Source organism: Rattus rattus, chromosome 3 (assembly GCF_011064425.1).
Source record: "Rattus rattus isolate New Zealand chromosome 3, Rrattus_CSIRO_v1, whole genome shotgun sequence".
Classification (NCBI taxonomy): Eukaryota; Metazoa; Chordata; class Mammalia; order Rodentia; family Muridae; genus Rattus; species Rattus rattus.
Window position 1 is genome coordinate 87,616,045 of NC_046156.1, and position 24,251 is coordinate 87,640,295.

The 24,251-nt window shown below is 44.4% G+C and overlaps 1 pseudogene; it reads left to right on the plus strand.

The window, feature by feature from the left end:
* The window catches only part of LOC116895848, a 179,177-nt pseudogene extending 155,303 nt beyond the window's left edge, over positions 1-23,874 (plus strand).
* Positions 23,875-24,251: the final 377 nt, after the last annotated feature.

Here is a 24,251-nt window from a genome sequence, read left to right on the forward strand (position 1 = left end):
CACTACACGATAATGAGGAGAAGCCAGCTGGCAACTGTTGGATGTCTACGTGTGCAGGCTTCTCTAAGAACACAGTCTAGGTCCCTGACTTCTATTGATGTCTAATTCAGTTGGGAAAAGGCATGGAAATCAATCAAAATACAATAAACAGATTTTGTGGAAACCTTGGAAAGTAAATAAGTGGGTAAAACTAGAAATTGCAGTCCAGATTGTTTCTGAGATAGTAAAAAGCCCTCGTGCCTCATGACATTTCAGTTGAAATCCTGAGGATAAAAAGAACTCAGCCATGAAGAGAAAGAGCTGAGGATGTGTATTTGAAGCCGGGGGAAAGGGTCACAAAGATTCTGAGGCACAAAAGAGCATGACATATTCCAGGCGCAGACTGGCTTTTAAAGAAATGGACTCATGACTTGAGTCTTGGGGCCAACTTGATATTGGAATATCTCAGACTGAATCAGGGCCAGAGGAACAGGACTGCCGACAAACAGGATGTTTTGGGGGGAATAAGAGACAGGCGTACTTTCCCTACATGATTTCTCCAATGATGGTATGGCTTTGCTGACGCTGGGCTAAATTCAAACAAGGTAAGACCATGCACACTGTACAAAAAAATAAATGTAATATCTTAATATGAGGCCCGTGTATCAAAGACATGTGAGTGAAAAGTCTGCCTCGTCTCTTAAAATCATCAGAGTTCTACGGTGCTCGGAACGGACATCCAAATGATGAGTCTAATGATAAGGAGAGCTCTATTAAAATTCATTGTGTCTGTTCCTGCCCCCGTACCTCCTGCTTCTCACAAATGTTTCTAGGCCTTGCCTATATCCTTAGGAGGGGTGTGTCATCCTGCACTAGCTTACAGTCCACTTGACCTACTCAATCCAGCTGTAAAGTCCATGCTCCTGTTATAGGAGAAGTCATATGACCTCAGCAGGCAACGGATGCAGCTCTTAGCCACACAACTTAGGACATAAGGTGGTGTAAAAATACCGGCAACTGTGGTTATCTGCATATGCCCACGTGAGACCAGTCCTACTATTGGTCAAGGAAGGAGGTGGGGCTCACAGGGAGATGGCCTTTTCAGTCAAATCATTGTCACGGAAAGATTAGGGAAGAGAAGCAATCGTTGTTTTCGGTTGTGCACTCTCAGCTGAACCTCTCAGGCTCCAGTCAGTCGTTCCAAACTCTATGGTTACACAGAGGGACTGGTCAGCCTTGTAGGTCCCAAATAAAATAAAATGGACAGTTCCGAGAGAGAGAGAGAGAGAGAGAGAGAGAGAGAGAGAGAGAGAGAGAGAGAGAAATTTAGGTTTACGGGTTTAGCATATGTTTTAATGAGAACATGCATTCTTACAGCAGTCTCTGATGCTCTGACTTGTTTTTGGAACCCAGTGGAATTTCTTTTATAGAGAAAATATGTCTTTCTACTTGTCAAATAATGGGTAGGTCCTTATCATCCACCATGGGATAGAAATGTGATTAATAATTATTTTTATTTTCTTATATTCTTGAATTATGTTTTCATTCCATATTTTTAGGAATAAATAGATATTTCATAACAGTGTTTGAATTTCCAGGCTTTCAAAAAATAAAACAAAAACTTCTTTTGTTTAGGACATCTATCCTGAAATGCATAATTACACTAGCTCTTGGAAACCAGAGTACAGGTATATTTTAGAGATATTTAATTTTGTTCCTCTTGATACATAATGTTTATTAAAGAAGTCCTTTTTTAAAAAACCTATGACTTAAAGTCAACTGAACAATTATTATTTTTAATCTGTAGATACATATATTGACCGCATGTTATGTCTAGGTTTTGATCCCTACTGAGAACACAAGCTCTTAAAATTTATAATTTTGATCTTCTTCTGTTTCTTTGAATGTGTATGTCATTCTTTCCATTCTGATTATTCTGGCAGAATGGAGTGGCAAAGTGTGATTTCCTTGCTAATAGTGACAAGGCTCCCATCTCACTAGTGCCATTCTCAGGGAGGAGCCCTCATCCAGCCATGAGCCGGTTTTGCCACTGATCCCCATGCAACTAAGTTTTAACTTGTGAAAGAAAGCCCAAGGGATGCTCTACTCCCAGGAAGCAAAAACAAAACAAAAAGGCTACTGCTGATGTGGTTCAATGGACTAGGCTTGTTGGGTCTTTTGGAGGGCAATCATGATAGCTTCCTGGGTTTCTTAAGGGATTATTTTTTCATTTCTTCTTTAGGGACCTCTATCGTCTTCATAACATTTGTGGTAAGGTCATTCGCTTGCGCTTCAGCTGCACTGTAATATTCGGATCTTGCTGTCGTGGGATAGCTGGGCTCTGGTGGGGCCATTCTGCCCTGACTGTTGTTGGTTGTGGTCTTACATACATGTTCATCTGGGTTTGAGATGAATAAAGGTCTAGGCACTGATTACTGGGTTTGTCTCTGTTGGCTGGGTGTTTTGTTCCTTGGTTTCTGTTTTCTCTTTGGTCTTTGTGACCTGATTTCTGGTGGCCAGTGTGACCTCTGATCCAGTAGGGAATCTCTGATCAGGCTGGGGGCTTGACCTCTGTTGACTAGCTTGGCCTTTGGTATAGCAGGGGCTCTCTGTTCTGACTGATGTGCCCTGCATTTGAGCAACTGGAGTTAGGGGAACAGGCCAACCATGAAATTATTTTTTTAAGTTAGAACTAAGATGGACAACAATTGAGAAATGACAGCCTGAAGTTGTCCTCTAGCATTCAGATGTGTGTACACATGATCATGCACACACACATACACACACACACACACACACACACACAGAATGAACAACATAAACACAATATCGTGTGCATGCACACACACACACACACACACACACACACACACACACACACAATTTCCTAGAAAAGGAAAGTTGGTGCTCAGTCTAACCATTGGGCAGCAAAGTCTCTGGAGTATCCAGGTGGTTCTGAGCAGCCAGCTTGTTAAAAGAGTTCAGCTGCAAAAGAAAGAACAGAGAGCTTCTGACAGGAAGTAGGGGCTTGCAAGGCACAGATGGGATGAAGAATAAACATAGTGTTTACAAAGAATTTTCTGAGAATCATGAGTTATTTTTCTCAAGTAAGCTTACAATAAGGAAACTAAGAGAGGGGCCTCGGTGGTGTCTCTCTAGATGAGTAGTTCTCAATTTGTGGATCATGACCCTTTTGGGGTTTGCATATTTAATATCCTGCACATCAGATACATTATGATGCATAACAGTAAAAAAATTACAGTTATAAAATAGCAACAAAAATAATTTTATGGTTGGGGGGTCACTACAACATGAGAAACTGTATTAAAGGGTCACAACATTAGGAATGTTGCAAGACACTAGACAGTGAGTTTTGAGTTTATGCAAAGAAGGGGTGATCGCAGAAAACAGTATTCATGCTGATGCATAGAATAATAGAACAGCTCAGGAAAGTAGACTCCATCTCTTACTCCAAACACCCTAATATGGGTTTCTTACAACATGCAAACTGAAAAGTACAGTCCTCCATGGAAAACAAGCAAAGCAACCTTGGCATTCAGCAGAATCTCAGCGTTAAAAAACACATCCCATAAATGATTGCAACAAACCTCTATGGAGAAGTCAGAAATATCTCACTTGGGGTTGGGGATTTAGCTCAGTGGTAGAGTTTTTGCCTAGCAAGCGCAAGGCCCTGGGTTCGGTCCCCAGCTCCAAAAAAAAAAAAACAAAAAAAAAAAAGAAATATCTCACTCAAGAGATTCCGTTACTTTTTCAGCAAGCAACCCAACAGAAATTCAGTTTCACAATGAGAAGAGAAAGCATAGAGCACTCCAACCTTAACAAGAGTACAGCCCACCGGGCTAACTCACTCTATTCTTCTTGCCTCTGTGGTAACTACTTATCAATAATCTGCAGCCTTGTCCCATATGGCTGGAGAAAAGGATGAGGAGTTGCAAGTGCTTCTCATCCTCAAAACATTGTCAACAGCCTTCTTTCCCCCTTGAGATTCCTCACTAAATACTATTTCTCGTTAAGTTCCATGGCCTACAGTTTTGACTACAGCATTAGCCAAGGTTGACTTGGGGTGCCCCAGACTATCACACTCTTCCCACTTGAAAACCCTCTGGTCAAGACCACCTCAACAGTGAGGACACACCTGGAAAGGAAGGGGGCCTGGAGCTACCCTGGGGACTTCACTGTTAGAGGTCACATGGGGAACAAATAAGAAAGGACACTGAGTAGTGTCCATTGTGTAGATGTACCACATTTTCTGTATCCATTCCTCTGTTGAAGGGCATCTGGGTTCTTTCCAGCTTCTGGCTATTATAAATAAGGTTGCTATGAACATAGTGGAGCATGTGTCCTTGTTATATGTTGGGGCATCTATTGGGTATATGCCCAAGAGAGGTATAGCTGGATCCTCAGGCAGTTCAATGTCCAATTTTCTGAGGAATCTCCAGACTGACTTCCAGAATGGTTGTCCCAGTCTGCAATCCCACCAACAATGGAGGAGTGTTCCTCTTTCTCCGCATCCTCACCAGCATCTGCTGTCACCTTTTATCTTAGCCATTCTGACTGGTGTGAGGTGAAATCTCAGGGTTGTTTTGATTTGCATTTTCCTGATGACTAAAGATGTTGAACATTTCTTTAGGTGTTTCTCAGCCATTCGATATTCCTCAGCTGAGAACTCTTTGTTTAGCTCTGTACCCCATTTTTAATAGGGTTATTTGGCTCTCTGGAGTCTAACTTCTTGAGTTCTTTGTATATTTTAGATATAAGCCCTCTATCAGATGTGGATTTATAAAGATCTTTTCTCAATCTGGTGGTTGCTGTTTTGTCCTAATGATAGTGTCCTTTGCCTTACCAAAGCTTGGCAGTTTATGAGGTCCCATTTGTCCATTCTTGATCTTAGAGCATAAGCCATTGGTGTTTTGTTCAGGAAATTTTCCCCAGTGGCCATGTGTTCGAGACTCTTCCCCACTTTTTGTTCTATTAGTTTGAGTGTATCTGGTCTGATGTGGAGGTCTTTGATCCACTTGGACATAAGCTTTGTACAGGGTGATAAGAATGGATCGATTTGCATTCTTCTACCTGCTGACTTCCAGTTGAACCAGCACCATTTGTTGAAAATGCTATCTTTTTTCCATTGGATGGTTTTAGCTCCTTTGTCAAAGATCAAGTGACCATATTTGTGTGGGTTCATTTCTGAGTCTTCAATTCTGTTCCACTGAACTACCTGTCTGTCTCTGTACCAATACCATACAGGTTTTTATCACTATTGCTCTGTAATACAGCTTGAGGTCAGGGATGGTGATTCCCCCAGAAGTTCTCTTATTGTTGAGGATAGTTTTAGCTACCCTGGGTTTTTTTGTTATTCCAAATGAATTTACAGATTGCTTTTTCTAACTCTATGAAGAATTGAATTAGAATTGCTTTTGGTAAAATGGCCATTTTTACTATATTAATCCTTCCAACCCATGAGGACGGAAGGTCATGAAATTCATAGGCAAATGCATGGAGTTAGAAAATATCATCCTGAGTGAGGTAATCCAATCACAGAAAAACATACATGGTATGCACTCAGTGATAAATGGATATTAGCCCAAAAGCTCTAATTACTCAAGATGCAATGCATGGACCACACGAAACTCAAGAAGGATGACCAAAATGCAAATCCTTCACTCCTTAAAAAGGGGAACAAAATATCCATAGGAGGGGATAGGAAGGCAAAGTTTAGAGCAGAGACTGAAGGAAGGACAATTCAGAGCCTGCCATACATGTGGTCCATATATATACAGCTACCAAAACTACATATGATGGATGAAGCAAAGAAGTGCAGGCCAACAGGAACCAGATATAGATCTCTCCTGAGAGACACAGCCAGAACACGTCAAATACAGAGGCGAATGCTAGCAACAAACCACTGACTTGAGAATGGGACCCCCATTGGAGGAATTAGAGAAAGGACTGAAAGAGCTGAAGGGGCTTGAAACCCATATGAACAACAGTGCCAACCAACCAGAGCTTCCAGGGACTAAGCCACTACCCAAAGACTATACATGGACTGACCCTGGGCTCCAACTACATATGTAGCAAAGGATGGCTTTGCTGGGCACCAATGGAAGGAGAAGCCCTTGGTCCTGCCAAGGTTGGACCCCCCACCCCAGTGTAGGGGATTGTCGGGGAGGCTTTAAGGGGTGGCGTATGGGGAGGGAACCCTTATAGAAGGGGGGGGGGAGGGGTTAGGGGGACTGATGGACAGGAAACCAGGAAATCAAATAACATTTGAAATGTAAATAAGAAATAACCAATTTAAAGAATGGAAAAAATAAATTAAAAAAAGAAAAGAAAGGACACTGTGTCAGAGAAGTTCCTGGTGATGATTGGGTTTGCTACTCTCTCTCTCTCTCTCTCTCTCTCTCTCTCTCTCTCTCTCTCTCTCTCTCTCTTGAATTTGGGTATAATAATTTCTTCTTCAGGTCTTGTCATCCTTTTGTTCTCAGTAGTTTTACTAGGACAGACAAAGCTTGAGAAAAGATGATAGGACTGTTAGGGACTCAGGACTTCCCAGCTGAGACATGGCTTTCTCACTGGATTTTCACATGAGCATCTGGAAGCGGTCAGGAGCAGAATGTATTAGTGTGAGGAGACTTGGAGACAGCAGAGCAAGAAACAGACAGAGCGAGGGCAGCTCAGGTGGAACCATGTAGGCTGCTGCTGCAGGCCTCACCTAAGGCCAGCCCCCACCAGGACATGTGAACTGTACAAGTCCGTAAATTACTATTTTGCGTGGTCACCTTTGACATGAGTTTTCTCCCACCAGCAAGGAAGTCGTTAATCAGGAGACAAAGAAGAGAAGGTGCTGTACCAAGGAGTGCTCGTGGTATGCGATAATTAAAGGTTTCAGTTGAGCCAGCAGAGTTCACATAAGGCTTGATACCCTGAAGGTCATCAGGAGATTTGGCAAGATCAGCTACCACACGGCGGTGACTTGGAAACAAGATTCTCCAATAGTATGGAGTGTTTCCCATGCCTGTGTGCTACTGATAGGGCTTCTGTTCCATCATGTGGGGAAAGGGGGTGTCCTGGATGGAGAGCCAGGGGTCTTTGTTTCAGGTACAGCTCAGAATTGACTAGCTGTATATTTTGGGTAAGTCACTATTTAACTTCTTGAGGTTTCACAGCTTGAGTATCTCTCAAGTGATTCTACCTGTACGGTGCTTACAAAACCACAAACATGCACACACACACACACACACACACACACACACAGGCATACGCACACGCACTAAAAGTCTCAGTATTTGCTATTTCCAGCAAACATGTTGCCCAGAAACTAAGCAAGGAGAGCAGCCACCAGGTCTTCCCAAGTCTTGTTAGCGTTCTCCCTTTGCTGCTAATCTATATTGTTTGGGCTCAATCTCATCCCGTGCCCATTACTTCCAAAGGCTACATCCCAGTGTGTGTAGCCTGTACAGAGCCGCGTGCACAGCCCTTGCCTCTGGCACCTGCACTTATTTTCCACAGCTGACAACTTCCCCATGTGTCCTCAGGGTTCCTGAGTACCCTGTTGCATGCACATCGCCACTTCCGCTAACAACCAAGACAAGAATGATGGGCTCATGGTGTCTGTCGTAGAAGGTGTCACGGGCCTTTCATCCTGAGAAGGCAATTGTTTCTCAAGAAGCTATGGTCTTAGCAACGTTGCCGTTGCTGCTGTTGCTGCTGCTGTGTGTAGTTCTGTTTGTTTCGTTTTTGTGTTTGAGACAAGGTCTCACTGTACAGCCCTGCCTGGCTGAAATGTGATGTGTAAATCAGGCTGGCCTAGAAAATCAGAGATCCTTCTGCCTCTGCATCCTAAGTACTAGGTATAAAAGTTTTTGCCATCATTCCCAGCTTACAGAGTCTTTTCTGAGGTCCGGAGTGTACACTCTCTTTTCCTTTCTTTGTAGCCTGGCCCTTGGACACTGGCCATGAAACAAAACTTGCAGTCAAGGTTAGGAACCATTAAAATGCATCCCTCTTATTTAGCTCAACTGGGATCGGGAAGAGAGAGGTTAACTTTTCAACAGGGTAACATACCGTATATATCAGCCCTAACAATGGTGTTTTTATTTCCCTGAGTCAGCTTTAAAAATAATGTTGACTTTTATGGTCAATACATTATAGATCACCATATTTATGTCAAGACATATTGGCATGAAAATAAATCAATGAAAATATTAATACACAAGCCTTGTGTTTAAATGAAACCCCTTGCAGCTCCACAGTTCCCCTCATATTTCACTGCGCGGCTCTCAGGGCCCTCACCTCGGACGCGTGTTTGCTACTGAACATGAAATTAAGGCTCATTCTCCCACACCCGCGGATCCCGGCCCGCAGCAGCTCTCTGCTCCCAGAACCCGTGGGAGAGATACCTTACCTCCTGGTCAGGTGGGCACTCCTGAGGCTGCAGAGCAGAAGAGACCACCAACACTGCCCACCCCTGCCCACATCCCTGGCCCAAGAGGAAACTGTACAAGGCCTCTGGGCTCCCGTGGGAGAGGGCCCAGGTGAGGCAGGAGCCCTGCCTGAGACACCGCCGGAACCTGAAGGAAACAGACCGGATAAACAGTTCTCCCAAATCCCGTGGGAGGGAGAGCTAAACCTTCAGAGAGGCAGACACGCCTGCGAAACCAGAAGAGACTGCTCTCTACACACATTGCTGATTCCAGAGGAAAACACCGGAGGCCATCTGGAACCCTGGTGCACGGAGGCTCCCGGAAGAGGCGGCGCAGATCTTCCCGGTTGCTGCCACCGCAGAGAGCCCGTGGGCAGCACCCCGCAAGCGAACTTGAGCCTCGGGACCACAGGTAAGACCAACTTTTCTGCTGCAAGAAAGCAGCCTGGTGATCTCGGGACAAACGGAGGCAGAATTCCTCTAGGACCGGGCACGTCGTGTGTTTACCGGAAGTCCCACACCCGCGGATCCTGGCCCGCAGCAGCTCTCTGCTCCCAAAACCCGTGGGAGAGAGACCTCGACGCCTGGTCAGGTGGGCACTCCCTGAGGCTGCAGAGCGGAAGAGACCACCAACACTGCCCACCCCTGCCCACATCCCTGGCCCAAGAGGAAACTGTATAAGGCCTCTGGGCTCCCGTGGAGAGGGCCCAGGGAGGCAGGAGCCCCTGCCTAAAACACCCGGAACCTGAAGGAAACAGACCGGATAAACAGTTCTCTGCACCCAAATCCCGTGGGAGGGAGAGCTAAACCTGCAGAGAGGCAGACACGCCTGCGAAACCAGAAGAGACTGCTCTCTGCACACATTGCTGATTCCAGAGGAAAACACCGGAGGCCATCTGGAACCCTGGTGCACGGAGGCTCCCAGAAGGGGCGGCGCAGATCTTCCCGGTTGCTGCCACCGCAGAGAGCCCGTGGGCAGCACCCCGCGAGCGAACTTGAGCCTCGGGACCACAGGTAAGACCAACTTTTCTGCTGCAAGTGACCTGCCTGGTGAACTCAAGACACAGGCCCACAGGCACAGCTGAAGACCTGTAGAGGGGCAAAACTACACACACGAAAGCAGAACACTCTGTCCCCATAACTGGCTGAAAGAAAACAGTAAAACAGGTCTACAGCACTCCTGACACACAGGCTTATAGGACAGTCTAGCCACTGTCAGAATTAGCAGAACAAAGTAACACTAGAGATAATCTGATGGCGAGAGGCAAGCGCAGGAACACAAGCAACAGAAACCAAGACTACATGGCATCATCGGAGCCCAATTCTCCCACCAAAACAAACATGGAATATCCAAACACACCAGAAAAGCAAGATCTAGTTTCAAAATCATACTTGATCATGATGCTGGAGGACTTCAAGAAAGACGTGAAGAACTCCCTTAGAGAACAAGTAGAAGCCTACAGAGAGGAATCGCAAAAATCCATGAAAGAATTCCAGGAAAACACAATCAAACAGTTGAAGGAATTAAAAATGGAAATAGAAGCAGTCAAGAAAGAACACATGGAAATAACCCTGGATATAGAAAACCAAAAGAAGAGACAAGGAGCTGTAGATACAAGCTTCACCAACAGAATACAAGAGATGGAAGAGAGAATCTCAGGAGCAGAAGATTCCATAGAAATCATTGACTCAACTGTCAAAGATAATGTAAAGCGGAAAAAGCTACTGGTCCAAAACATACAGGAAGTCCAGGACTCAATGAGAAGATCAAACCTAAGGATAATAGGTATAGAAGAGAGTGAAGACACCCAGCTCAAAGGACCAGTAAATATCTTCAACAAAATCATAGAAGAAAACTTCCCTAACCTAAAAAAAGAGATACCTATAGGCATACAAGAAGCCTACAGAACTCCAAATAGATTGGACCAGAAAAGAAACACCTCCCGTCACATAATAGTCAAAACACTAAACGCACAAAATAAAGAAAGAATATTAAAAGCAGTAAGGAAAAAGGTCAAGTAACATATAAAGGCAGACCTATCAGAATCACACCAGACTTTTCGCCAGAAACTATGAAGGCCAGAAGATCCTGGACTGATGTCATACAGACCCTAAGAGAACACAAATGCCAGCCCAGGCTACTGTATCCTGCAAAACTCTCAATTAACATAGATGGAGAAACCAAGATATTCCATGACAAAACCAAATTTACACAATATCTTTCTACAAATCCAGCACTACAAAGGATAATAAATGGTAAAGCCCAACATAAGGAGGCAAGCTATACCCAAGAAGAGGCAAGAAACTAATCGCCTTGGCAACAAAACAAAGAGAAGAAAAGCACAAAACACAACCTCACATCCAAATATGAATATAACAGGAAGCAATAATCACTATTCCTTAATATCTCTCAACATCAATGGCCTCAACTCCCCAATAAAAAGACATAGATTAACAAACTGGATAATGCAACGAGGACCCTGCATTCTGCTGCCTACAGGAAACACACACTCAGAGACAAAGACAGACACTACCTCAGAGTGAAAGGCTGGGAAACAACTTTCCAAGCAAATGGTCAGAAGAAGCAAGCTGAGTAGCCATTCTAATATCAAATAAAATCAATTTCAACTAAAAGTCATCAAAAAAGATAAGGAAGGACACTTTATATTCATCAAAGGAAAAATCCACCAAGATGAACTCTCAATCCTAAATATCTATGCCCCCAAATACAAGGGCACCTACATACGTAAAAAAGAAACCTTACTAAAGCTCAAAACACACATTGCACCTCACACAATAATAGTAGGAGATTTCAACACCCCACTCTCATCAATGGACAGATCATGGAAACAGAAATTAAACAGAGACGTAGACAGACTAAGAGAAGTCATGAGCCAAATGGACTTAACGGATATTTATAGAACGTTCTACCCTAATGCAAAAAGGATATACCTTCTTCTCAGCTCCTCATGGTACTTTCTCCAAAATTGACCATATAATTGGTCAAAAAACGGGCCTCAACAGGTACAGAAAGATAGAAATATTCCCATGCGTGCTATCGGACCACCACGGCCTAAAGCTGGTCTTCAATAACAATAAGGGAAGAATACCCACATATGTGGAAACTGAACAATGCTCTACTCAATGATAACCTGGTCAAGGAAGAAATAAAGAAAGAAATTAAAAACTTTTTAGAATTTAATGAAAATGAAGGTACAACATACCCAAACTTATGGGACACAATGAAAGCTGTGCTAAGAGGAAAACTCATAGAGCTGAGGGCCTGTAGAAAGAAACAGGAAAGAGCATATGTCAGCAGCTTGACAGCACACCTAAAAGCTCTAGAACAAAAAGAAGCAAATACACCCAGGAGGAGTAGAAGGCAGGAAATAATCAAACTCAGAGCTGAAATCAACCAAGTAGAAACAAAAAGGACCATAGAAGAATCAACAGAACCAAAAGTTGGTTCTTTGAGAAAATCAACAAGATAGATAAACCCCTAGCCAGACTAACGAGAGGACACAGAGAGTGCGTCCAAATTAACAAAATCAGAAATGCAAAGGGAGACATAACTACAGATTCGGAGGAAATTCAAAAAATCATCAGATCTTACTTATAAAAGCCTATATTCAACAAAACTTGAAAATCTACAGGAAATGGACAATTTCTAGACAGATACCAGGTACCGAAGTTAAATCAGGAACAGATAAACCAGTTAAACAACCCCATAACTCCTAAGGAAATAGAAGCAGTCATTAAAGGTCTCCCAACCAAAAAAGAGCCCAGGTCCAGACGGGTTTAGTGCAGAATTCTATCAGACCTTCATAGAAGACCTCATACCAATATTATCCAAACTATTCCACAAAATTGAAACAGATGGAGCACTACCGAATTCCTTCTATGAAGCCACAATTACTCTTATACCTAAACCACACAAAGACCCAACAAAGAAAGAGAACTTCAGACCAATTTCCTTATGAACATTGACAAAAAATACTCAACAAAATTCTGGCAAACCGAATCCAAGAGCACATCAAAACAATCATCCACCATGATCAAGTAGGCTTCATCCCAGGGGGCATGCAGGGATGGTTTAATATCTGGAAAACCATCAACGTGATCCATTATATAAACAAACTGAAAGAACAAAACCACATGATCATTTCATTAGATGCTGAGAAAGCATTTGACAAAATTCAACACCCTTCATGATAAAAGTCCTGGAAAGAATAGGGAATCCAAGGCCCATACCTAAACATAGTAAAAATATATACAGCAAACCAGTTGCTAACATTAAACTAAATGGAGAGAAACTTGAAGCAATCCCACTAAAATCAGGGACTAGACAAGGCTGCCCACTCTCCCTACTTATTCAATATAGTTCTTGAAGTTCTAGCCAGAGCAATCAGACAACAAAAAGGAGATCAAGGGATACAGATCGGAAAAGAAGAAGTCAAAATATCACTATTTGCAGATGATATGATAGTATATTTAAGTGATGCCAAAACTTCCACCAGAGAACTACTAAAGCTGATAAACAACTTCAGCAAAGTGGCTGGGTATAAAATTAACTCAAATAAATCAGTAGCCTTCCTCTACACAAAAGAGAAACAAGCCGAGAAAGAAATTAGGGAAACGACACCCTTCATAATAGACCCAAATAATATAAAATACCTCGGTGTGACTTTAACCAAGCAAGTAAAAGATCTGTACAATAAGAACTTCAAGACACTGAAGAAAGAAATTGAAGAAGACCTCAGAAGGTGGAAAGATCCTCCATGCTCATGGATTGGCAGGATTAATATAGTAAAAATGGCCATTTTACCAAAAGCGATCTACAGATTCAATGCAATCCCCATCAAAATACCAATCCAATTCTTCAAAGAGTTAGACAGAACAATTTGCAAAATTCATCTGAATAACAAAAACCCAGGATAGCTAAAACTATCCTCAACAATAAAAAAGGACTTCAGGGGAATCACTATCCCTGAACTCAAAGCAGTATTACAGAGCAATAGTGATAAAAACTGCATGGTATTGGTACAGAGACAGACAGATAGACCAATGGAACAGAATTGAAGACCCAGAAATGAATCCACACACCTATGGTCACTTGATTTTTGACAAAGGAGCCAAATCCATCCAATGGAAAAAAGATAGCATTTTCAGCAAATGGTGCTGGTTCAACTGGAGGTCAACATGTAGAAGAATGCAGATCGATCCATGCTTATCACCCTGTACAAAGCTTAAGTCCAAGTGGATCAAGGACCTCCACATCAAACCAGACACAGTCAAACTAATAGAAGAAAAAACTAGGAAGCATCTGGAACACATGGGCACTGGAAAAATTTCCTGAACAAAACACCAATGGCTTATGCTCTAAGATCAAGAATCACAAATGGGATCTCATAAAACTGCAAAGCTTCTGTAAGGCAAAGGACACTGTGGTTAGGACAAACGGCAAACCAACAGATTGGGAAAAGATCTTTACCAATCCTACAACAGATAGAGGCCTTATATCCAAAATATACAAAGAACTCAAAAAGTTAGACCAAGAGGGGAGACAAATAACCCTATTAAAAAATGGGGTTCAGAGCTAAACAAACAATTCACAGCTGAGGAATGCCGAATGGCTGAGAAACACCTAAAGAAATGTTCAACATCTTTAGTCATCAGGGAAATGCAAATCAAAACAACCCTGAGATTTCACCTCACACCAGTGAGAATGGCTAAGATCAAAAACTCAGGTGACAGCAAATGCTGGCGAGGATGTGGAGAAAGAGGAACACTCCTCCATTGTTGGTGGGGTTGCAGACTGGTACAACCATTCTGGAAATCAGTCTGGAGGTTCCTCAGAAAATTGGACATTAAACTGCCTGAGGATCCAGCTATCCCTCTCTTGGGCATATACCCAAAAGATGTCCCAACATATAAAAAAGACACGTGCTCCACTATGTTCATCGCAGCCTTATTTATAATAGCCAGAGGCTGGAAAGAACCCAGATGCCCTTCAACAGAGGAATGGATACAGAAAATGTGGTATATCTACACAATGGAATATTACTCAGCTATCAAAAACAACGAGTTTATGAAATTTGTAGGCAAATGGTTGGAACTGGAAAATATCATCCTGAGTGAGCTACCCCAATCACAGAAAGACATACATGGTATGCACTCATTGATAAGTGGCTATTAGCCCAAATGCCAGAATTACCCTAGATGCCTAGAACAAATGAAACTCAAGACGGATGATCAAAATGTGAATGCTTCACTCCTTCTTTAAAAGGGGAACAAGAATACCCTTGGCAGGGAAGAAAGAGGCAAAGATTAAAACAGAGACTGAAGGAACATCCATTCAGAGCCTGCCCCACATGTGGCCCATATATATACAGCCACCCAATTAGACAAGATGGATGAAGCAAAGAAGTGCAGAAGTGTAGATCGCTCCTGAGAGACACAGCCAGAATACAGCAAATACAGAGGCGAATGTCAGCAGCAAACCTCTGAACTGAGAATAGGACCCCCGTTGAAGGAATCAGAGAAAGAACTGGAAGAGCTTGAAGGTGCTCGAGACCCCATATGTACAACAATGCCAAGCCACCAGAGCTTCCAGGGACTAAGCCACTACCTAAAGACTATACATGGACTGACCCTGGACTCTGACCTCATAGGTAGCAATGAATATCCTAGTAAGAGCACCAGTGGAAGGGGAAGCCCTGGGTCCTGCTAATACTGAACCCCAGTGAACTAGACTGTTTCGGGAGGGCGGCAATGGGGAGGGTCGGGAGGGGAAACACCATAAGGAAGGGAGGGGAGGGGATGTTTGCCCTGAAACCGGGAAAGGGAATAACACTTCAAAAATGTATATAAGAAATATTCAAGTTAATAAAAAAAAAAAAAAAAAAAGAAAAAAAAAAAAAAAAAAAAAAAAAAAAGGCTCATTCTCATTCTCCACAACTACTGCTTTTAGTCAGCCTTGTATATAAGATTTTCCCACTTTGTTCTTTTACCACAAATATACATAACTGCCTCCCATCATTAATAGGAATGTCAATTCTAATTTATGGTTTATGCTTAAACAAAATATCTCAGAGCAAAGCTCGGCTGACTTATTTTTAACAAAGGAAACTCTGCATTTGGAGACCAACTTCAGTTATTATTTTTCCATCCATGTTTTATTTTGCATTCGTATATTTCAGAAATCAACCTCATCATTTAGAAATGTTTTTAATGGGTTGAAAAAGAAAATACATTCTTTTGCATGGATCTTCTCTTTTGGTTGCTCTCTACCCTTGCAGGACACATGAACCAGCAGCCTCCAGCCCTCCTAAGGGACCTGTGCTCCAAGACTGGTGAAGACTGAATGTACAGTCACCAAGTATGGTCTGTTCATAACTCCATAAGTGCTGTCACCCCAGCCCTAGACTCTAGGAAGGACCACACAGACAAACAATACGAGTGCTAGTCCACAACAGTCAGTCCACATAGTGTGAGTGGCCTGGCCACTGGGACCAATCACGGTGTCCCTGAAGCATTCCAACAAGAACAGAAGCCAAAGGATGCCCTAGGAGACTTCAGATGTCCAATGTTTGAACACTGCAAAAACCTCAAGAAATGCTCAAGAGAGTTGCACAAAGACCCCTTCATGTTGGGTCATAGCTATCTTGGGTGCACGCAACGCAGAGGTCATGAATTGGACATACATGCTGGGATAGGGAGAATTATGGGAGGCCAGGAAAAAGCAAAAACAGCAGAGAAGCAGTGAGGTAGAGAAAGGGGGAAGGGTGAGACCGCTTGATTCAGGCAGAAGCCTGGTAGGCCTCCCTCATCTCCAACTCAGCTCATCAGCTGTTCCAGCCCACTTGCCACCCACTGCTCATTCTTTTCCTAGACCAGCAAGGTAGCCCCTAACCCGCCCCCGTGACCCAGCTCTCTGCTCTTCAAACAGCAGATACTGTGGTGAGCTTTCAAAATGCAAATCCTGCCATGTTTCTGTGCTTCTTCTGCGCAGAGGCAGACATGCAGAGAGCTAAACTTATTAGGAGGATACGAACAAACCCATCTGAAGGCGACAGACTTCTACACACTAACACAGCCAGGACTTAAAGTACCCAAAGGTCCTCAAGCTGCTACAAAAATCACAGATCATCAAGAAGCAATAAGTGGAACTGTATCCACAGTAAGACGGAGGCTGGTGCGTACTCACTTATAAGTGGATATTAGACATAACATACAGGATACCCACCCCACGCTACAGTCCACGGATGCAACGAAGATAAATAGCAAGGAGGTCCCAAGGAAGGATGATTGAATCTCACTGAGAAGGGAAATAAAAACAGTCCTCCGTGGTGAATGCAGGGAGGGAACCGGATAGGAGAGAGGATGGGGAGGGGAACGGGGTTGGGGCATCTGGTGTAGGGAGAAAAAGCAACGCAGATGTCCCTGTGGGTGTGACCTGACTAGCAGCAGAGAGTAGCATGTGGACCACTGTTTGCCTAATCCTGTCTGGAGAGGCTTTTCTTGAGGGACAGTTTGCTCAGTTTCTCAGAGGACAGTCCCTTAGAGCTGGGCACTCTGCTGCCCTTTGTGGGGACCACCTCAGTAACACATCATCAGTCCCCATATTGTCCCCCTCTGGAGACATGTTCCTCAAGTCACTCCATCCTTCCCCTCCAAAACAAATGATAACACACATGGCCAGGACTCTGCTTCCTAAGTGATCCAAGCTAGGACAACATCATCTGCCCCACCCTCTCCTTGACAAAGTGAACCTTCCCCCTGGATGGCTTCAGGGTCTGCTGCTGTTAGCTTTCTCAGTGCAAGCTACAAGCGATTCTCTCTGCTGGGTGAGAGGAAGGGATCCTGAGAGAAGTGAGGCTGGCTGGAGGGATCCTAGCTCTTTGAGGCTTTGAGATTGAGCTCAGCAGCTGCTTTTCTCTCTTGACCTACACCAAACTACTCTTTATTTCTTTATACACAACACATAGAGACTCGGGCATGATATGTTTATAGATCTTTAATGCTAAACAAAAAGAAAGAGAAACTCTTCTTGGACAGTCTCTCTTAGGGTCCTAAGCCCAGAGACAGTGATGGAGCTTCCCCCACCATGGAGTAATGTTCCAATGCATTGTCGTTTTTTTTTTTTTTTTTTTGGTTTTTTTTTTTCGGAGCTTGGGACCGAACCCAGGGCCTTTCGCTTGCTTGGCAAGCGCTTTACCACTGAGCTAAATTCCCAACCCTGTTTTGCTTTATTTTTACATCTTATACTGACACTAAAATTTCCAACTTCAGAGTCAAGTTCAAAGTTATCACACACTTCTACGGTGGTTCAACAAGAGCATCCTGTCTGCTTTTCTGGAGCAATGTCAGCTCCAGAACCGTTACTATGACAGCACAATGTTTCCATCCATCCCCATGTCCACACTGACCTGACACTTCCAGCCATGCCACATCCTTGTCAACAGAACATAAAAACCCACAAACTGCAACACAAGCTCACTCTGGAAGTGTTCACTGTATCAGATTCAGAACATTTAGGATATCCGGCCAGAGCTCAGGTACAGAGCAGTCATGAGCCCATACTGTTAAATATAATACAAAACCATTTCAAAGCTATCATACGTATTTAACTAGGACTCCAGATAAACTGTGAAAGTGGGTAGTGAATCACTAGGTAGATCTACTTAACAGTTTCCTTAAATGGTACAGTTAGCTGTTGCCCCTGTGGAGCATACATCCCAAGGCGCACATCACATGGAAACCTGAGTCTGTGTTTGGTACTGAACTTACATTTGCTATGCTTCTTCCCACACATGCATACACAGGATGAACTTTGATTTATAATGAGGCGCACGAAGGGATTAATAGCAGTCAGTAAGTACAGAACAAAACACCCTTAACAGTATAATGAAACTGTGTGCTTTGAGAACATCATCGAGTGACATGAGGGTTTCTTTGACACAAGAACTGCAGTACTTCATCTGATAACCAAATGACTACCAAGTGACTAGCAGGCAGGTAGCTTGTGCAGAATGTATACACCTGACAGAACTGATTCGTGGGACAGAACCGTACAGCAAGAGAATTTGTCCTGCCACTCTGAATGACACGCAATTTAAAACTCAAGAATTGTGCACTGCTAGAATTTTCCATTTCATTCTTTTGGACTGTGGATGACATCATACAACTGTAATCTCAGAAAGTAAGAACCAGGATAAATGGGAACTACTGTGGTCTGTTTAGTAGCTTCTCTGATTTGAGGCAATATTTTATGGCACATTATGAAGGCAGGACAAACAGTGAGTTGGGAAGTGACTTGTTATTTCTTTTCCAATCTTTGCCCTTTGGTGGGAGGGGTGCAATTGTGGTGGAGTTAGGGAAGTAAGAGAACACTCCCCTGAAATCTGGGGGAAAGAAAATCCAATATTGCCTGCATGAGTTTCCCACAGCATACAATTCTTCTGAACCTTAGCCTCTCCGCTGCAAAATGAAGAGAAAAATGTTTCCTGTTCTTACCTCCCAGAATATTCTGTGCTGTGGCCACTCACCATACAGGGCTGCTTGCAGCTAACTGTAACTCCATTTGTTTGTGTGAAAGCAACATTATAACTGTAGATGCAGACTGATACTGCGGGGATTGTTCGTAGGATTATGGGGGGAGGGGTCCTCAGTAATCATGTCTCTTCTACAGCCAAGATGCTCTGAACAGAGTCCAACCCCAATTCAGGTTTTCATCCACAGGTCGGCGAGGAGGGAGGTTGAAAACTATCTGTGGTCTTTACTGCCATCCAGTGGTCAGTTGCCAAAATAACATCAAATTATTTTCTAGTGCATTTGAAACAAAATTAATTCCAGGTAAAACACTTGCTGCATTAATCTGCCATAGAATTATTTGCACCCACATCCCTGCCACTTTAAAGAAACCATAAAAGTTTGTTATGCGAATGATTCTTTTTTGTAAATATGTATATTATGTATGTATGTATGTATGTATGTATGTATGTATTGTGCGTGTCAACAGCTGAATGCATATTCGCATTTATATATAAACAAATAGGCATATGCTAATGATTTTTGCACCATCCTATTGGTTGAGGGCCCAGACAGGAAGAAAAAGGTGGAGCAAAGGTAAATCCACCCTCCTCACTGGAGCCGGAAGTCCCATCCACCCATCTTCTGACCTGGAACATCGGAGCTCATCCTTCTGAATACTGTAAACAGCCTCTAAGAGTTCTCGGGTGGGTCCAAAGTCAGTGATCCAAGCCGAGGGCTGCCCATCAGACTGAGGCTCACAATGTGCCCTCACGGGTTCTCCAACCTTCATCAGCAAAATAGAGGAAGTGCTTGTTTCACAAAGTTTGTCGCCTGGTGTTTCACTGAGGCAGCACTGAGTCTCAGCTTCTCTGTGGGAGCTTCTCACTGAGCTTCTCTAAAACTAAGCATTTGCCAGCACCCTGACATGAAAGATTACAGGGCACAAAATGAATGAAAACTACACTTTTTACCCTCTCCCAGGAAAAAGCTTTCTTCTTGTTGTCCAGTAGATTATAAGCCAGTCAGAGGAGTGGTGAACGGTTGACATCCTGAGGCTCATAGAACCTCCTCCATCTCCCATGTCCAGAGACAATCTTCGCTGTGCCCACCTGAGCCTCACCGCGCTGGTCCTCAGCACTTAAGGACTCGAAAGCTCCACCTCCTCCTCAGGCTTGTGCCTCACGTAGTACCTCCTGCCTCAGTAGTGTCTCTCCTGTCAGCTCCCTGCTCTGTATCCATCCTTGTTGGCTTTTCTGGGGCAGAGACGATTCACCCCTACATCCTGCATCAGCCTGTCTTGGTCTGACTGGTTTCTTCCTGCTCTAGGTTCAGGTCTACAACATTATCAGTATCTTCTTCAAATACATCTGTTGGAAGGGATTTCCAGACAGTCAAGACAAATCGAGTGCAGAGATCACCTGAGAATTGTTACAATTGATTCATGCTGTCTGAAATTTCCAACAGTGTAATATCTGGAAGCTGGAGAGCAGGGGTTCTGAGAGCAGGGCTCAGTCTGAGGGCAAACATCTGAGAACCAGGAGTCCGTAAAGAATGTCTTTGAGTCTAAAGGCCAGAAAATCTTGAGCTCTGATGTTCAAGACCAAAAGATGGGACTTCCAGCTCCAGTGAGGAGGGTGGATTTACCTTTCCTTGACCTTTTCTTCCTGTCTGAACCCTCAATTGCAACCAATGATGCAATGATGGGTAAGGGAGGATCTTTCTCAATCTGATTCAAATGGCAGAATCCTCTGGAAGCACTCTCACAGGCAAAATTAAAGTAATCATGTTCTGTCAGCTCTCTAGGTTTCCATGTTTGGTGAGATGCGCACACAGATGAAGCATCACGGGACTTATTCCTTCACTACCCCAGTTAGGAATGTCCTTCCTCTCAACCCAGACTCTGCCGTCTTCGGCCATGTGGTCCCTCTGCACTTGCCGTCGCTTCTGAATGTTCCTCATCCTGTCCTTGTGCAGCCCACCTCCTGCCTACCAGGCTCCTGTGCCTTCCTCTCCTGAAGCTCACCTGCTGTCTGTTTTAAAAAACCTTCACTTGGTCCCCTCAGTGGCTGTGTCCTGCCATTTTCCATAGCTTTTGTGACCACAAAATACAATTAGCTGTAGCCATTTATTTCTAACTTCCCCACAAAGGTGCAAGATCCGGGAGGGCTGTGCCTGTGTGTGTGTGTGGTGTGGGGTGGGTGTGTGTGTGTGTGTGTGTGTGTGTGTGTGTGTGTGTGTGTGTGTGAGAGAGAGAGAGAGAGAGAGAGAGAGAGCGTGTATGTGCATGTGTGTATGTATGATGAGTGTGTGTGCATGCATGAGGATAGGAGTACATGCATTGTGGGTATGTGCATGTGTATATGTGTGTGTGTATGCATGTGTGCATGCATTGTATGTGTGTGCAGGTGCATGTGTCTGTATGTGTGTGTGTGCAGATGCAAATGCACACTGTGTACATGTGTTTGGAGGCCAGATGTTTACTTGACATTCTACCTTAGTTTTATAGAGGTGAGATCTTCAACTGGGCAGGAACTCACCAAGCAGACTAGACTGGTTTGCCAGCCCCAGGGATCCTCCTTCTCTACACTAGGTTTATGAGTATATGTCCCCTTGCCTGGCTTGTGTTTAGATATGAGATCTAGGAGTCAAAGTCGGGTCCCCATGCTTGGACAGCAAGCACTTTATCCACCCAGCTTTCTCCTTGGCAGAAGTCCTGTTGTTTTCATTGTGAAGAAAGCTGTGTAGACAGTCTCCAGCCATCAATTGAGCCCCAACATTACCCACCTTAACTTACCTCTCTTGCTATGTTTTGCTTTTCAGTGTTGTTTGGTTTTGTTTGTTTTGAAACAAGGTGTCGATTTATCTGGCTCAGTTTGGTCTCAGACTCTTGGGTTTGACTAAACTTCTTGCCTCGGCCTCCCCTGTAGTATGAACACAAGTGTGCGTACCCCACCCCGATGGCTTCACCCCACTCCTTATTTTAATTATCTTTCTTAATATTAAGTGCCTAGTGTTCAGTCCTGGGATTATACAGCTGTCAAGCCCCTGGGCTCCATGCTGATTGGCTGACCACACACTCACTGAACTTCAGGCTTCCCGTATGGCCTGCAGTATCCGATCACCTCTGGGTACACCATCCTCTCAGCTGGAGGGACTCCCCTAAGAGAGTTCCTACAGTCTTTCCTTTGGACCTGGGTAGCAGTCAGGAAGAAACTGCACCTGGCTTCACATTTCAAAATTGTTTTCTTAAGTGTTCAGGAGGTCGAGGTGGCTAATAAGCAAATTGTCCTCAGCATTCAAATGAGCAGTTAATAAATCCTGAAAGAGATACAAATCAAAATCCTTCCACGGAGCATGTAGGCAAAACCTGTGTTTTCCCTAATCCTGAAATACCATGGCTCACTTTCTCTTTCACAATGGTATATGAGGCTAGCACCGGACTGTGGGCAGTATCACATCCTCTGGGTACACCATCCTCTCAACTGGAGGGACTCCCCTAAGAGAGTTACTGTGTCTATGCAAAGGGGTTTACTGGGAGGAGGGGTGGGTCATGGAACTCGCAGTTTGCTATGCCTCATTTAAAAGACAGAGCTGTCTTCCAGCCACCATGCTACTGAGTCCCCTGATATAACAGCAGAGAGAGCAGATGAGTCAAGGTAAGACCACTGAGTCCCAAAAGTCTAAGCATGAGTTTAGAGGTCAGGCTTAACTCTTCTTTTCTTCCCACCTTGGTCTGCTTGTGCTCAAATAAGGACTCCGAGATCGGGAGACTCAGAGATCCAGGGAAAAGCTGAATTCCGGGTTTGAGGGAGGCTAACACCCATCTGAAGTCCTGATGCTGTGCGTTTTATTTCCTTACAGGAGCAGCAGAAGTAAAGGCCATCTTTGAGGAAGCCTCCTTTGAGATGGAGAAGCTAGACGCGAATGTCTCAGAGGATGAAGGCTTCTGCCACTTCTCGGAGAGCTACAAGCAAGTCTACCTATCGCTAACCTACAGCCTCATCTTCATGCTAGGAATGCCCCTCAATGGCGCCGTCTTATGGCTCTCCTGGTGCCAAACCAAGCCCTGGAGCTGTACCACCATCTACCTGATGAACCTGATGGTGGCCGACCTGCTTTACATGCTGAGTCTGCCCTTCCTCATCATCACCTACGCGGCGGGTGACACCTGGCTCTTTGGGGAGACGCTGTGCAGGCTGGTGCGTTTCCTGTTCTACACCAACCTCTACAGCAGCATCCTGCTGCTGACCTGCATCTCTCTATACCGCTTTCTAGGAGTGTGCCACCCCCTGAGCTCACTGTCCTTCCGGACTCACCGGCACACCTGGCAAGCAGCCGCCACCACCTGGACCCTGGTAGTCGTCCAATTGCTACCGACTCTGGTCTTCTCCCACACAGACTATGTAAATGGCCACGTGATCTGCTACGACACAGCCAGCCCAGAGAATTTCGATCATTTCTTCGCCTACAGCATGGTACTGACACTATCTGGGTTTGTCTTCCCCTCCTTGATCATTCTCGGCTGCTACTCTCTGATGGTCAGGAGCCTGACAAATCCAGCGGAGGACCTTCCAACGACAGGCCACGCAGCCCGTGCCAAATCTATACGGACCATCCTGCTGGTGTGTAGCCTCTTCATGCTCTGTTTTGTGCCCTTCCACATTGCCCGGTCCTTCTACTTGGTCATCCGCTTCCTGAACTCACAGGATTGCCAGCTCTTGTTGGCAGCCAGCATGGCCTACAAGATCTGTAGGCCTCTGGTAAGCGCGAGCAGCTGCCTCAACCCGGTCCTGTACTTCTTGTCACAGGGCAACAACAGAGCCCAACTCCTCCAGAAGCTGAGACAAAACAAGGTGGGTGAGCACCCCACTGGTATGGAAGGAGCACGTAGAAGTAGGCAGATCCAGGCACTGCCAGGATGAAGTCTCAAAAGAAAGAAAGAGCTGGACACAGACCAGACCGGGGCTAGTTAGTGGGAGAGCAGCTGGGACCTTCCTATAGGGGAACTAGTAGAAAGGGTTTGATAGAGATAGCCAGAGATTTGGAAATAAGACTACAGAGGGAGCCAAGAGGGAGCTGACCTTGATATCTTGTCATTCTGGTCTCAGGTCTAAGGTCAGCACCTCAGCACCTCTTCTGCAACCCCCAAACCCCCACACACTAATGCTGACCTCTCCCCATACACCAACCACTCTTTCCTCTCCGCGATCATGGTCTGTGGAAGATTTACTTCTGATGCACCTCATTGCATTGGTACACAGGCTCCAACAGGAGAGGAACCTCGTCTTACTGCTGACCC